Source organism: Sylvia atricapilla, chromosome 23 (assembly GCF_009819655.1).
Source record: "Sylvia atricapilla isolate bSylAtr1 chromosome 23, bSylAtr1.pri, whole genome shotgun sequence".
Lineage (NCBI taxonomy): Eukaryota > Metazoa > Chordata > Aves > Passeriformes > Sylviidae > Sylvia > Sylvia atricapilla.
Window position 1 is genome coordinate 170,618 of NC_089162.1, and position 12,745 is coordinate 183,362.

Genomic DNA, 12,745 nt, shown 5'->3' on the forward strand with positions numbered 1-12,745 from the left:
TGTTCCTGGTATCAGCTGTGCAAGTGGAGGGGCTGATCCCAGCAAAGTGATGACAAGGTAGTTTGGGGAAATATCAGCAGTTTCATGGTAGTAAGATGCTTAAATGATTCAGAGCACAGTGGAGCAGTTGGTTGAGGGAAGATTTGCAGCATGTTTTAGAGAGCTATATTTTAACAGAAAAACTGATTTTAAACAAAAAGTGCTTTAAGAGGAGCAGCATAGCTCTCTGGTGAGGAAGCAGGATGTTTAAGAAGGGCCTGTGGGAATGCTGAGCAGAGAAAGCACTGGATCATTTTGTCTCCTTTCTCCTGCAAGGGCACAGTGATGAATGTCAGACCCCTTCTGTGCACAGGAACAAGTGGATTGAATGTGGGTGGATTGATTTTACCAGCCTTACTTGTCTCTGATGTGCAGAGCAACACTTGTGTGAAGTGTGGTTTTGATCATTTAGCCCTGGCCAACAGAAGTCACTAAAGGTGCTCATGAGGAGCTCAAGCAGGTGGTGATGCAATGCCTAGAGCCTTTCCTTGTTGCCACATCAAAAGGTGACATTCACCTGATGGAGTGCATAAACCCTCCTAACCCTTTGACCTGTGGTGTTTCAGGTAGTGTTTGAGAGCTGCAAGTTGCAAGGTGAGGTGTCCTTTTGGTCCAGCATGAGTGTGGTGCTTAAAGTTGGTGCCACCACGCTGGAATTTGGGCGGTCTCCAGAGCAGGTGCAACTCAGTCAGTGGTATCAGTGGCTTTGTTGTGGTGACAAAGGCTACCAGATTTGTACAGTGAGGGGCAGCAGTGATGAGCCAGAAAAAGACATAGTTTTTAGAGGACATAGCAGAGTAAAGTAGGGAAAGCAAGGGTGAGTGGAGCCATTCCTGCTTTCAGGTCTCAGTGGGACCACATGCAGATCACCTGGCTGTGATCCTTAGCAGCATCATGGGATGGAAGTCTCAGGGAACTGTAAAGCAGCAGGCTCAAAAGCTGTTTCCCCAGTGCAGGAATCAGAGCATCCTTAATCTTCTGGGCATCTCTCCATAAATTCACATTTCGATCTCAGCAGGCACTGGTACCTTTGCTGCAGAGGTGGGGAGAAGATTTTGCTGAGCACAGCACCTGACAGAGATGAGGGTTTAATTCATGTATATGTGATTCTGCAGGATTGAGTGGGTTAAAAACATGAGCATTTTGCTGTATTTATCAGTGACCTATGTGGACACTGTGCTTTGTAGCAGGAGCACTTAACCCCTAGCCCAGAGGCTCTCCACTGTGTGCTGCCAGTTTGAGTTAGTGAAAAATATTTCCAGCAGCACTGCGTTCCTGAAAGCAATTTGAGAACAGGCTGTGAGCTGAACGAGCTGCTTGTTTAATACCATCAGCCTCTGGATGGCACCAGAGGCTGGGCCCATCTCTGAACAGACTCTGGTGCTTGGCGTGTGGGGCTGAAGGTGGTAAGGAGGGACTGGATCTGAGGGAAGTGGTCCCATCTCCTCAAAACCTTGCCATGATGTGTGTCAGTGGGAGGGGGTAAAGTCACTTAAGGGGATGAGGTGATGGGACAGAATCTGTGGAACTTAATACCTGAATTGCTGTGTCTGACTGGAACAGCTTGGGGATATCCCAGTTTTCTGAATGCTTCCTCATTCTCCCATGTTAGAGCTTCATGGATCGCTGGGTCCCACAGCCTGGCCATGCTGTGGGAAGGTAAGAGCCTTAGCCAAAATTCCATTTCCATGCCTTAGATTTCCTCATATGATTCCTGAATGTAAGGTGTCAATTTACCTGAGGATGATCCCCCTGACATCCTTGCAGTCTCCATGGCAACATGAGCTGGTCCAAATCCATCCTCCGGACCTGGGCTGGAGGCCACTCTGGAGGCAGGAACTTTTCAGGAGTGCCCCACCTGTTTCATGTGAGAACAAGGATTTCCTTCCTCCTCTTCATCTGCTCCCTGGGAACATTCCCTGGCAGGGGGCACATCTATTCTCTCCTCTGAGTCCCTGCCTGCACATTAGGGGCTTTTTTCTGCCTGACTATGCAGCAGGAAGTGAAAAACTTGAGACTTTGATTGTGTTTACTCTTGGCTTTGAGCTTTCCACTCATCCCATGTGTGCGTGGCTGTGAAGAATCTCTCCCTGTAAAACATATTGCTCTGATGTTGGAGGCTGAGGATGCTTCTAGTTATGGTGCTCTGTACAGTGTCAGTGAGTGGTAAGGGAGATGCAGATGGTTGAATTTAATACCCCTTCTGGATTATATCATAGCAGCTGTTTGGTGTATCCTCCTGCAAGGTCTCTGAGAGGAAGGGCTCCATCTGTGGCAACCTCAAAAAAGAGGGAAACTCGGGTTTCTTGGATGCTGCCAGGGTGGCTTCGTTTTTTTTAGCTGAAAGCACAAGCACTTCAGAGAAAACACCTGCAGGGAGAAAGTGGTGTGTAGTAAAGTATCCCCCACCCCCGAGTGGGTATCTCTGTATAAGGAAAAAGTTTCAGTTTCCCTTTAGACTTTTAGGAAGTTTAACTAGAAAGTTCTGTGCCCTTCTCATTTTAACTGGCTCAGTGCCAGCACAGAAGCTTGAAGCATTTTTGAGGCATTGTAGCAGGTATCAGACCTGCCTCTATACTGTGTTCGGCTTTGCCTTTGTGTTTGTATTATTTTCCTTCTTTATTAAAACCTTTTTGCTTTTTCAAGACACACTTGATCATGCTGTCTCACTAATTGATTTTAGCCACTTCTCTGCAAGGGCTGGACCCTCAGAGGTATTGGGAACCCCAACAGTGGTGTAAAGGCTTCAGAGCAGAGGGATTGGCTCCCTCAGCTGCTCTCTGGGTGGCTGCTGGGATTGGGAACTTGACACAGACCTGCCATGCTGGAGCTGGGATTGGTGCTTCCACGGCGTGTTGGTGAACATCTGGCAGAGGGCCTGTTCCTAGAGCAACTTGGTGGAAAAGAGGCCTTAGAGATTGGGCTGTTGGTGTTGCTGCCTGGGTCTGCAGGGTGTGTGCAAAGGAGAGAGGATGGGCTATTCTCCTGCGTATTGACCAGGGCCTCTGCTTCCCGCACTGGAGAACAGAGCAGGGCTGCTTCTCCTGGGCCTGGCACTGCCTCACCAAATGCAAGGTGAGAAATAATTTTTAATAAAAATAAGCACTATTTTAATAATAATAAACACTATTTTCTCAGTGTGGTAGTCTGGCATGGAATAATCCTGCAGGTGGTGCAGGCCCATGGAGAAATGAGGCCTGGAAGGAACTTCTGGAGGGCATCACACTAAACTCCCATCTTGGGTCAGAGAAGTTCTCTGGATGGTTGAATATAACACTGCCTTTTTCAGCAGCAGCTCTCCTGCTCCTATCCATGGGTTTGGGGCAGGAAAAACTATGTGATTATCTGAGACCAGGAAAGTCTAAAGGGGGAAACCCTACTTCACCTTAAGAGCAGGCCACAGGGAAATGTAATCCCTTTTTTCCTCATCTGGACAAACTTATTTATGTGCAGCCCTTTTTCTGAGGCTCAGCCCTCACTGTGTCACTTTTTTAGATGCAACAGGATAATCTATTTTAGATTTTGTGTTATCCTGTGAAGATGAAATTCTGGACATGAGTTTTTAGTAGGCACGAGGAAGGAAACATTCCTTTTGGCCATGTGAATATTTGGATACTGGAAAAGAAATAAACTGCAGGTAAAGTAATGATCCAGCTGTTCTCTGCTGGGATGGATTCCCGGTGGTTTGAGGTTTTTTGAGAGCTGAATTTTGGGTTTACCTCTTGCTGGTGACACAAGTAAACTACTGCAGCTCACTCCAGGTACTGAGAATCAAGAACTAGACTGAGAGTATCCCAAGGCTTGATCACAGATCCAGCCTTCAACTATTCCGATAACTTAGTTAATAATCCTTTTGTACAGATTATGTGTTTAGTGCTTTGTTTATAGTCCTGGGAATGTTGTTTATTTTGCCTTTCGCTTATTGCTTTCTCCTTGTTTTGAAGAGTGAACACCAAAACCAGCTTTTTGGGTTGAACTTGAAGCATCCTTTGTTTTTCAGGATGATGCATCAAGAATTACAAGCCACAAATGAGAAATGTCCTTGTAATATAATTTCAGGCCTATTTGCCCAAGTTATTTTTAAAAGCAGAGAACCCTTGAATTTCCAAGGGCCCAGTTTGTGCTCTGAATCACACTTTGGGTTTAGAAGGTGCATTTATTCCTGTGCTATCAGTTCGTATTTTTCCAAGACACTGGGTATTTGAGAACGTTCAAGTGTTCTTTACTTTTACAGACTATACATGTATGTATATATATATACATGTTTATATATATATATATATATATATATATATATATACAGTTGGGGGCTGGGTTTTTTCTTTCCTTGTTACCTGTGGAATTTTTCTCCCATTGAGTTGCTAAGAAGCACTGGGCGCTTGAGATGGAGGAGAGGGAAAACTCTCACTCACTCAATCTGACCCTTCGGACAGTGATGGCAGGGTGGAGCAGCTGTTTGGGGAAAGGAACTCACTGCTGCTGCAGAAGTCCAGTTTGGTCCTGTTTCTTCTGCTGTGCGGAGTCCCTGCTCCTGGGAGCAGCCACTGAGCTCAGACCTGGTTATTTCCTGCCTCACTAAAGAAGGGCCATGCTGGGAGCAGTATTGCACTGCTCAGCCACAGCTCCAGAGTTTCTGATCCATCCCTTCTATCCCTTCCATCCCTACCGCCACAGCTCCGCAGTTCCTGCTCCATCCCTCACCGCCCTTCCCGTCTCAGCCCAGCCGCCATCACCGCGCTCCCCGAGCCCGCCCACAGCGCCCCCTGCAGCCTCGGAGGATCATGGACCCCGCCCTGCCTGGCTGGGAGCCAGCAGCGCCCCTGCTGGCTGTGCCCGGAACTGCACCCAAGGGGAAAGCACCGCGCTTGGGGAAGCTGCTCCTGGGTTACTGATGAATGCTGGAGTTGTCATTTGTTTGCCTTGCTATACATACAAGTAAAGAAATGTTATTCCTATCCCCATATCTTTGCCTAAGAGCCCCTTAATTTTCAAAATTATAATAATTCGGAGAGAGAGGGCTTGAATTCTCCATTCCCAGGGACGCCGTGCCTTCCCTAGCAGACACGTGTCTTTCCAAACCAAGATATATATATATGTATATAACTATATATAACCTGGGATGTGTCAATCCACCACAACATTTTATTGGTATATTTGGAATATCTTGCTGAATAAAGGAGCTTCAGTGTGGAAATCATGGTGATTTTTTTCTGATGAAGGACTTAGAATGTGCCTCACTTGAAAGAAGTTTTGATATTCTATGTTTTTGGGTGCCTAATACACCAGAGGACCACACTTCCAGGTAGTCGATGTGTTACTTCTTTTACTGGGGGGGGAAGAACGACTTTTTTTAATGTATAAACATTATGGGAGGAAGGGGAGGGCTACAATTTTCATTTCTAGAGTGGTAAACATCAGGGCAGGACCTATTCAGTGGTATGGATTTTGATTGTGGTGGGACAAGTCTGGGGGGAGCAGACAGTGTTTGGATTTTTTTAATTTTTTGTTTTTAAATATATTTTTATTTTAAAGATATAAAGGAGAAGTGAAAATATAAATAACTGAAAAAAACCTAAAAAAATAATTAAAAATAAAAAGGTGAAAGTTATTGTAAATAACAGTAAATGAAAATTAAAATAAGCAAAGCTTAAGGCAAAAATTAAAAGTAAAGCAAATGTTACTTTATTTTTACTTTTATTTTTTAAAATTATTTAAGAGTGTTTAATTGGAAGAGGAGAAGCTTCTCAATTAAATGCAAAACACAGAATAAACGTTGTGTAACCAAAGAAGAGCGGGAATTTCTTTGCCCACAAAACAGCTTTACAGTCATGTTTACACATCCAGTGTTGTCTGAGCCTCCAGCTCCGCTGTTCAAGCTGGTCTAAAATACAAAACTGTTTATACAGAAGCTAAATAAAGTAATCCATGTGATCAAATGATAATTAATCAATTGCTTAATTAAACTCTACAGCTGTGCCTCCAGGAGTTAAGCTGGGAAGTGCATCTCCAGTTCTTAGTTTGCCATTTAAATCCAGATTTTACTTGGAATTTGCAATAGAACATCAGGAAACTTAAACTGTACACAGATATGTACACTTAGTTTTCCTTCAGTCAATTAAAACCAGCAGCTAAGGATCTTCCATTCTTCATTGGACCCCTAGGAAAGACAAGGATTTTGGGCCAATTTCTCTTTTCTGCTCCCATGTTCCAAAGGCTTCTGTAACAAAAATGTTTGATACATTAGGTTAAAGCAGAACTACGGTACAATGCAAAAACTTTATAAACCTAAAAAACTCTCTCTTTTAAACCCCAAACCCCCTCTTTTTAAACCCCTAAACTCTCTTTTAAGCCCAACTTAAACTCTAAAACCAAACAAACTCAAACTCCTGCCCCTGTGTAGAACATTACACAATCTAAAACAAATAATTTCAATTTCAAGACAAACTAAATCAGTTTCACATTTATTTAAGAATAAAAATTTCTATTTCTCTAATACTGCTGCGGCCCAAGATGTAGTTAAGACCCAGCCCTCAGCTGATCTGTGTCACAGCTTGGCCAGGTAGAATTTTTTTTCTGATAAATTGCAGAATTAGGTGGGTTTTGTTCATTGTGTTGCAAATAGTGAGGAAGAGACAAAGGAAGAAACAAGAGCTGCACCATGTCCATCAGATGCCAGCAGCCCAGGGGGGAAAAAAAGAACCATCTAAACTCAGAAAGAAAGGACATTTTTTTTCCACCCTTTCCTGGCAGTGACAGCACCCACCAGGTGATGGAGCACTGGTAGCACATTGTAGGGCAACACATCCAGGCTGCAGAAACAGATTGAACCACAAATATGCTGCAAATCAAATAAGAATTATGTTATTTGATAGATTCAAGTAACACCTCTCTACTACACTCACATATCAATGAAAGAACTACATACTTAATTTTCCAACATTATAACCCTGAGAAATGAGAGGCAATTGAACTCACCAGTATAGGAAGGTGAACAAGAGGTTACTACTGTTCTTTCAGCATCTCAGCACCTGTTTTGGAGAGCAGCTTTTCCAGGTTTTGCAGCGCTATCGATGGCTTAAGCTAGGTTTCCAAGTAGTGCTGGCAGCTCATGGTTCAAATCCAGGTAACTCATGCCCCCACCACAGTATCACTGTATGTGGGTATCTCTACCCAGCACACACAGTCAAACCAGGGGAAAGTACTGGAAACTGATACTATGCATTAGACAATCCTTTCTTTATGTCCAATTTTAAACTGAGGCAAGAAGGCAAAGAGAAGCCTGGCTGGTGTTGCAGAGGCTTCTCCTCTTTGGAGACTCCAAAGAAGAGCTCAGGGCTGCTGTGGTGTCCTGAGGACAAAAGGTTCACCAGATTTAAATAGTTGCACAAAACACAGTCACTGGTATCTATTTTCAAAGCAGTGCTGGGAAAAGAAACACCCACCAGGAATTCATAGACACGTCAGGAAAAAGGTGAGTGATGTGAGTACTACGAGACTCCACAGATGATACATCCGGGTAAAACTGTATATTCTTCAGTAATGCCACTCTAACTCTTAAGATCCATTATATTTGAGCATCTCATTATATACACGCATTCAGCAAACTGTTCAGTGGTCTGAAGTTTCATGAAGTACAATGGAAATCCATTAGCAATTAACAATTGGTTTATCACCCCTATTACACTGTGTAACTCTTGTGGGAAGCCAGAGCATCCTTGAACCAGGAGCAGCATCCTCTCCACCAAACACTTCATGATCACCACCCAGGCACATCCAAGAACCTCCAGCTTCCCAAGAAAACTACTCCAGCCAGAGCTGGAAAAGTTCCACCTACTTGGCAGCACTTTTCCAATTCTGTTCCCTTCTCTGGACAATCTCCAGCACCACGATGTCTTCCTTGTAGTGAAGGACCCAAACCTGAACACACTATTTGAGGTGCAGCCTCACCACAACCTTGGATGAGATTTAGGCTGTGCACCCTCAGAGGAAAATAACCATGCACTGCTGACTATTGTTTCTTAAATCACTTGAGTTAATGGGAAAGAAATGCATTAAGATTTTAAAAAAAGAAGAAAAAGTAATGAAAAATTATAAGTTCTGGAAGAGATGAGTGATCTAGAAAAATCCAAATTGTCCTCTGAACAGCAATTGCATTAAGTTTGGAAGCTAAGTTTAATAATTAAGCTGAAACAATAGATTTTAGTGGTGTTTGAAGTGCTAATTTCAACTCTTCAAATCATGAATCTCCAGCAAATCTCTCAGCAACAACAATAAAAGGTTTGGCATACAGGTTTGAGTACTGAGGGTCTGTAAAGCAGCATTTTTCCATATGGTCTTAGAATGTTTCTTCCCTCTGAGGCATGAGAATACCCAAATTACATCCAGCCATCCTCCAAAGGCAACTATAGCCATTTCCTCCAGGATAAAAGCCTGTTTCTGGCATTTACCAGCAGCAGAGGATTTGTGGAAATGGGAAAACTTACCATGACATTCTCCCAGCCCTTGCTGTGAGACAACTTGTGAATTTAATCTGGAAGTGCAAAGGTCCATATTCTTTCCAGACACTTTAGCACTGTGTTCTGGATACCTCAATTAATTCTCCAAATTTAAATGTGCAGCCTATTTGTCATCAAAGCCACCATCTTAGTGTTTCTGTGTGCCAATAGGAAAGAAAAAAGGTAAAATGCAGGTAAGAATTACCTTAGATCCTGGCTTGTGCAGTATCATTTAGAGCTTAACAATGTGTGGAACAACAAAGGACACACTATCGCTTTCAGGCCAAGGTATTTTCAGGGAATCACAGCCCACATGCCATGGGAAAAAAATCATCCACGTCTCTGCATCTCTCTGGGGACCAACAGTGCAGCAGACCACAGGAGCTACACAAGGAATTGAATGTTCTGACAGAAAACAACAGGAACAGCATCTATCAGGTCTGTGTATGATAAATAATGAGGTCCCCAGTAATGAAACCCACCCAGGCACACATCCTAATCCATCCTGGAGAGGCAGGGACTGCAATGGAACATGTGCCCAGCTATTTCAGGGTTGCCTGTGTCCACAGCACATGACCAGCAATGGTTTTGGGTGGACAGTGGGGACTTTACTGATCACTTGCACGTTGTCTAGTCATGGAATCCCAGAATGGTTTGCGTTGAAAGGGATTTTAAAGATCATCTCATTCCAACCCCCTGCCATGGGCTGACTGTCTGCTCAGGGAGTTTTATCCCCTTCAGGCTTCACTGGGAGAGAAGTTGTTACAGGAAGTATCAATCCCACACCCAGGATAGCTGGGAACTGTTCAACAAACACGGCAACAGCCTCAACAACATCATGTCTTCTTTCTACTCTATTGACATGACGAACATCAATCACATCTCAAATATGAGGCATACCTAACATGGTAACAGGGAATTTTGGGTGCCCTGTTCAAAAAAACACTCTTGGGCTTGGAGTGTGATCACACTGAACCTGTTAAAACACATAGCAGGATGATTACTAGTTGCTCAAAACACATAGCAGGATGATTACTAGTTGCTCTTACTTATATTTATTCAAAGAAAGAAGAAATACCACTGTTGGGGGTTAGGTTTTGTTCGTTTTTACGCCTAAGAATTCCTCCCCCCTCCCCCCCCCCCCCTCCCCCCCCCCCCCCCCCCCCCCCCCCCCCCCCCCCCCCGTTAGTTACCAAGGAGGCTAAATGTCGTACTTAAGGCTATTTAACAAAACAAAGGGATGGTCAAAGCTCGGAGCTGGGGTTGGGAGGGGGCGGTTTGAGGCAGGTAAAGGGCAGAGCTTCGGGTAGCCTCTCACTCTGGTTTTCGGCGTTCGGGGAGAAAGCACGGCTGGGTTGGTGCTCCTCCTGGAGGATTTCACTGCAGTCCAGTTTTGGGAAATCTGCCATCATCTGTTCACTCTGGAATTCTGAGCTTCTCTGCCGCCCTGCGAGAGCTGGGCCAGCCCTGCCCTGTTGTCGTGGTTCTGTCAGCGCTGCTTCTCTTGCTACAGAGAGACCCTGCACACCCTGCCCTGCTGGGGACACTCTGCTCCTGCTGGGACACCCTGCTCCTGCTGGGACACCCTGCCCTGCTGGGACACCCTGCCCTGCTGGGGACACTCTGCCCCTGCCCTGCTGGGACACCCTGCTCCTGCCCTGCTGGGACACCCTGCCCTGCTGGGGACACCCTGCTCCTGCCCTGCTGGGGACACCCTGCCCCTGCCCTGCTGGGGACACCCTGCCCCTGCCCTGCTGGGACACCCTGCCCTGCTGGGGACACCCTGCTCCTGCCCTGCTGGGGACACCCTGCCCTGCTGGGGACACCCTGCTCCTGCTGGGGACACCCTGCTCCTGCTGGGACACCCTGCTCCTGCTGGGGACACCCTGCCCTGCTGGGGACACCCTGCCCTGCTGGGATACCCTGCCCTGCTGGGGACACCCTGCCCCTGCCCTGCTGGGACACCCTGCTCCTGCTGGGGACACCCTGCTCCTGCCCTGCTGGGGACACCCTGCCCCTGCCCCTGCCCTGCTGGGGACACCCTGCCCCTGCCCTGCTGGGGACACCCTGCCCTGCTGGGACACCCTGCCATCCCAGCTACCAGCCTGAGACTTTTCCACTGTTCCCAGCTTGGTGCTCTGAGGATCCTGCAGAGGCACTGAGACCAAACTGCCCCGGGTTTTTGTGAAGCAAAGTCCTCGAAGTTCTTGGTACTGTTTTTGTTATCAATGCTGTAGTTGGTTTTTGTTTGTTTGTTTGTTTGTTTGCTTGCTTGCTTTGTTATGCATAGTAGTAAAGAACTGCTGTTTCTATTTCCAAAATCTTTTGCCTAAAAGTTTTTTTTTTTTAACTGAAAAATTATAATTGGAAAAAGGGTGGTGGTGGTGGTTTACATTCTCCATTCCAAGGGAAGCTCCAGCTTTCCCTGGCAGATACCTGTCTTCCCAAACCAAGACAACCACCAAAAAAACCAACATTTTATGCAGGAAAACCCTCAGTAAGAGATTTAGCACTGCAAAGGTAACATTTGGGCAGAAAAAAACCCAGGAAAAAAGTAACATCAGTTGATCAAAGGGGAAAGAGATTGTCTTTCCACTTCTTTTCAATCCAAGCTCATGCCACCAGGTTGTAACCTCTGCACTGAGCCTCCCATTAGTGGCAGCCAGTCTATAACAACCTGACACAATTGCTGCACTTCTAGTCCCAGGAGATTTATTAACAATGGGAGCACATCATCTCCATGGAGCACAATACAAGCTCTCACTCCAGTACTGGAGAGCCATATCAGCCCAACTTAAAGGCAACCAGATCCTGGAGAAACCTTTGCTCAGGAGAGCAGCCGGCTTCAGAATCCCAATTAGCCATCTTCTGCGTGTAGGTGCCAAACGTAGGAGCCCAAAATACTGCACTTACTTGGTTTTCTTTGTTCCTCAAGGCTTTTTTACTGGACACAAAACATTGGCCTTCTTCCAGCCCTGCTCCAAAAGGAGAAAATATAAGAATAAAATACAAAAATAAAAATAAAATACAAAATAAAAATTTAAATAGGCAGTACTCACTCTTCCAGGGAGCTCCCATGGAGCTGGTAATTGCAACTGGTTTGAGCCAAGGGGAATTTTTCTTTCCTCCCAGCCTGTACAGCACAGCAGAAATGTGTTCAGACTAAACTGGCTCTTGCATTTCTTAGAGGAATACAGTAAACATGTCGGAAGATAATAAAATCAATGCTGTTTGTTCTCCCCTGTTCACCCAGCCCAGCCCTCATCCAAGGGCATGGCACAAACATTTTAGATGCTGCTGATGAACTTCTGGACAATAATTGGTGATGTTCTTGCACTAATCCTCCTAATGCTATCTTTTAAATTCGGTTTTGTTCTCGATCTCCCCCCAGAAAGGATCCCCCCACACTGTTCTGCTGCAAACAAAAGGAGACCCCAACAGAAAAGCAGACATCCCTAACTGGAAGGTTTTCTTTGGAGGTGACCAGATCCAAAGGGAGAATAAAAGTGTTGGAGAAAAACTGAGATCACTGCAGGGCTCTCAGAGGCTTACCAAGACCATCCATATGCCCACCCACAGCCAGCTGAAACCATCATTTTTCTTCAAGGGTCTCTCTTTCAGCCGAGCTCTCTGCCCAGCAAATGTCCCATCTTCCAGGAACACCAGACCTCTGGCTCATGTGCCTAACTCAGTTTCTGATGATAAACAAGCAGGAGAGCAGCTACCCTCCATCCTTTCCATCCACTGGCCACCCATCCTTCCCTTGGCAGATTTGTCCACATTAAATAATACACAGTCCTACCCCTCAGATATTTCATCCACTGTCCAAACTCTTTTGAAGCCAGCATTGCTATAGCCGGCAGCATGGTGTTCAAGAGATCCATGGAGAAGATGTGTTAAAGCACTTTATTGGTGATCACAGATATGCTGTACGTTCAACTTTGTACAGAACCCTCTCCATTAACACCAGAGTGAGCGACAGCCACAAAGAGCTTTGAATGCTGGCTTGTCTCCCTTCTGAGGAAGTAGAAGGGAAAATGTTAAAAACATAAAATCTGACTAGATTTGCCACACCTGTTGGGCTCCAACAGCAAACTAGTCCTGCAGTCTGCAGCCTGAGCTGCAGCTCAGAGAATTAAGAACTCATGGCTACCAAAGGGATGCACAAGGAGTCTTCGCATCCCCTGCCGTGCTTCGCCTCAGGCACTTTT